Here is a 4,062-nt window from a genome sequence, read left to right on the forward strand (position 1 = left end):
ACGAATCTCTGAGTCGAGAAGGATTTTCAGCTGAACTTTGTCATCAATATATATCAAAGAAAAATATCTGTTGTAGGTGTTTTTGTTATTTTGCTTTATCTAAACGCTCTTAGAGAGAGTTAACCCGCAAATTCATTTACCCATTGAGAGCATTTACCACACACTTAGGCCTCTATTCAATTGTGGAGATCCATTTAGTACCACCAACAGACAGTGGTCAGTCAGTTAACAGTGATTGATGCTGCTTTCCTCTCTCTCTCTCTCTCTCTCTCTCTCTCTGTCTCTGGGGTGGGGGTGGCGAGAGAGATACATGGAGAGAAAGAGGAAAGAGACAAACAGAGAAAGAAAGAGGAAAGAGAACAGAGGAGAGAGAAAAAATAAAACAAGGGCAGAAACGGCTGCACATCTGCTTGGCTGTTGGCTTCACTTCTCACTACTAAAGAGAAACAGCAGCAGATTACAGTTTTGCACAGTCAAATCTTTCCTTAATCCCTGTGCTGTTAACTAATTGTAAACTGCTTTGTGAAATATGGATAAATATGCTTTGTGGTCAAAAGTGAATATGGCACAAACGCAGGCCGTAGGCTTGTATGTCAATATGTCAAACCGGTAAATGGACTATGTATGTTTTGTGTGTGTTTCTGTGTGTTTGTGTGTGTGTGTGTGTGTGTGTGTGTGTGTGCTCAGCCTTTGGTGTTGTTAGTTACAGTAAATCTCTTAAATTATACTGGAGTTATGATGTAAGCTGAGTACGCATGCTGTTATAATAAAATTACACCACAGGAGACCTACACACTGTACAACAATATAGGCTTATAATATAATAATATAAACTCATTTGTATGCAACAGCGCGCAGCATTTGTCTGAGGGCAGGCCAACCTACCCCAAACTTAAGTGTTATCGATTCCTTTGTGTTTTAGCTATTCCTGTTGCATTATAAAAACAAAAAGCAAAGAGTCAGCCTAGTTAGAGTTTGCACGTTTGCATAAAACGCCACAAATTGAGTTGATTTTTATTCAAGCATTGATTGGCTAGGCTATGGGCATTAATGGATAGGCTCTAATAGTACTGCCTTACAAAGATAAAGAGCCACACAGACAGTTAGGATAATTTACACGCCACTTACAGCACTAGTATACAAATAAATCTGTGGAAACTCCGCCACTGTTGCTTTTGCGAAGATGACAAACACAAGCACAAATGCCATTATCATCGATCGCAAGGCTTTTATTACAAACTTCCTGAAGGAAACACTTCTTTTTTTCCGTCTGAAGCAAAAGGGAATAAATTAACATGCAAAATAGATAGGATTTGGTTTGGCCTTAAACTCAATCTCGCAGCGTCGAGACAGGGCATTTTTCTCCCCAAACGACTCCATCCTCCCTGCAGTGAACAATGATCCACAGGATGACGGAGTGAGCTTTAAAGAGAGGGGCTGGAGTCAAACTGAGGCCTCTCAATGACACCCTCAAGGTTGTGGGCGCAATGCTGTTTTAATGTGAAACCAGGCCTTTTCTACACGATAGTCGCCCTGCCGCAGATATGAGATAGATGACATGTAACCAAAGGAGGAGGGTTCATGACCCAGAGGATACCATGACAAATACCTCGGTGATGATAATCTGTTTGCTGTATTGAAGGCCTTGGTCTCCAATGCACTCCTCTAGTGGTTATATGACACAAATATATGAGGGTACAAACCAGACTCCTTACTGTTTGTTGGCTTGTCTGATGGCTGAAAGCTAAGGTCTTCACTGACAGTGGAGAGCAGAAACGCTTGTTCATCACCATAAACTGAACATAAAGCTTTGGAGCCGAGCCTTGGACACACACGCACGCACAAACACACACACACACACACACACACACACACACACACGCACACACACACACACGCACAGCCTTGGATACCAGTGAATGAGTCTCTCTCTCTCTGATATTAGTGGGAAGCATTTCAACAGCAGAGGGGATTTCTGCTTACTGCTGGATTCCCAGCCACACTGCTCAGGGTGGGTGTGGGGGCGGTGCAGCAGCGTGAAGAGAAGGGGGGGGGGGGGGGGGGGGACTAAAGGATTGCATTAAGCGCTGGCCAAAGCAACGACATGCTATTGCTTTTAGCCCTCCGCCAGCCAGTGCCTGCTGTGGCTGGAAGACAAGACAGAAAACAAGAGAGAGAAAGGAGAGGAGAGGTAAAAGGAGGAGAAGAGAGCGAGTGCACAGGGTGATGGTGAGAGAAAGAAAAAATGGGAGGGTGCTGAGAGTGGGGAAGAGAAGAGAGGGAGGTGCTTCGGACTCTGTTCCAAACCCAGGACATCTGTGCTTAATACTGTTAGGGAAAGAGAGAGAGAGAGAGAGAGAGAGAGAGAGAGAGAGAGAGTGAGGTTGAGGGAGGGAGAGGCAACTTGTAAAAATGCATAAACGTTAAGAACAATATTGGGGCGGGGGGGTGGGGTGTGTGGGTCTGCGGTTTGGAGAGGGAGGGAGATGCAGTGTCAAAAGTGAAAAGCTCAGAAGAAAATTGAAGCCCCATAATGGAAGCATAATGGGCTTAGTGTCAGAGTCTTGCAGACGAGCCGGGGGGGAGACATGACTGCCGTCACCCTCTCTTACCTCAAGCCAGTATAACGGGGTTTAGGAAGCAACGAGGAGACAACGCTGGGCCCCAAACAGGCTTTAGAGATACACCAACAGCCTAATGGCTGGATGCGGGTGGAATGCATAACAATGAGATGGTCACTGGTTGTCTCTTTGTGGGATTGTAGCGCACCATGTCTCAGACTCAGGTTGAATACTCAAAAGGTTTCCTCTCAACTCATGTAGGACTCCTTCCATGGTTCCTTCTCAAAATGCATGAGAGGAGATGCAGAAAATTTCATTGAGGAAGTTTCTGGGGCTGGATTTGAAAAATATTCCTGGGCCTCTTCTCCTATGTGATTTGTGAAGGAGGCAAGGACGGGACATGGATGCAGATATGGAGATGATGTGGAAAGATTTTAATTCACTTCAGGTAAAGCACAGCTCGCTTGCATTTCAATTCACTGCAGGCTCTGTACGAAAGCTGTCAAGAAAAAAAATTGAATTTGAATTGATGCTACTGCCGTTGACTACCAATGCCAGGTAGTCCATCTACTGCTAACTGTCATAGATCTGTGACTGACTGACAGAAACCAACTGGGCATTTTTGAGACGGTTATCTAACGCCTTATGCCAAGGCGGATTTTGAATAAGTAAAGCGGGAGGGGAGTTGAGGCGGGTGGAGCAAGTCAGCAAGTTAGAATGACAGAGAGTAAAGGATTATGCTTTGTGCCCATTGTTTTGTTCAGAATGTGCATTAGCTTCTTTATGAAGCTGTAGTTAAGAGCCAGGATCCAGATTTAGTGTATTCTCATCTGGTGGAGGATGTGTGTGTGTGTGTGTGTGTGTGTGTGTGTGTGTGTGTGCGTGTGTGAGCCGAGGCAGAGAGAATGTGCTGATCAGAGGGGCTTTAGAAGAAGTAAAGCAGATTTGGACTCAGTCCATGTGTTGGTTATTTGGAGAACATCCAGATCCATCTTAAGTGACATAATAGAGGAGAGGCAGGTTATGGAGGCCAGTGTTGTATGTGGTTGTGTGTGCAGCATGGACTATTTCAGGTTTGTGAATATGGGCTAATGTGATGGCCAGTCCAGTAGGGTGTGGATATAAGGTGTGAACTAAAACAGTGGAGAGCTGTGTGCAGGACAGAAAGCTGTTTCATTCACTGACCACAGTGGCTGATAGATGCCAAAATGCACCAGCTTCTTTCACAATTTCACCCACAAAATATGATTTTTAAAATAGATAAGGACCTCTAGATGATGGCTGGCAACTTGACAAAGTAACTGGTAACTGGTTCACAGCCAAAATTTACCAGTAGTAGTAGTAGTAGTAGTACTGCAGCAGTATATACACTAGCAGTGTGTGTGTGTGTGTGTGTGTTACTACTATAAACAATAAGGTTTGATAGAGTATATGACACTCCAAACTCATCTGATGGCTACTGACAAATACTTAAATCGGTAGAGAAAACAAAGTCAGGGAA

Source organism: Centroberyx gerrardi, chromosome 9 (genome assembly GCF_048128805.1).
Source record: "Centroberyx gerrardi isolate f3 chromosome 9, fCenGer3.hap1.cur.20231027, whole genome shotgun sequence".
NCBI lineage: Eukaryota > Metazoa > Chordata > Actinopteri > Beryciformes > Berycidae > Centroberyx > Centroberyx gerrardi.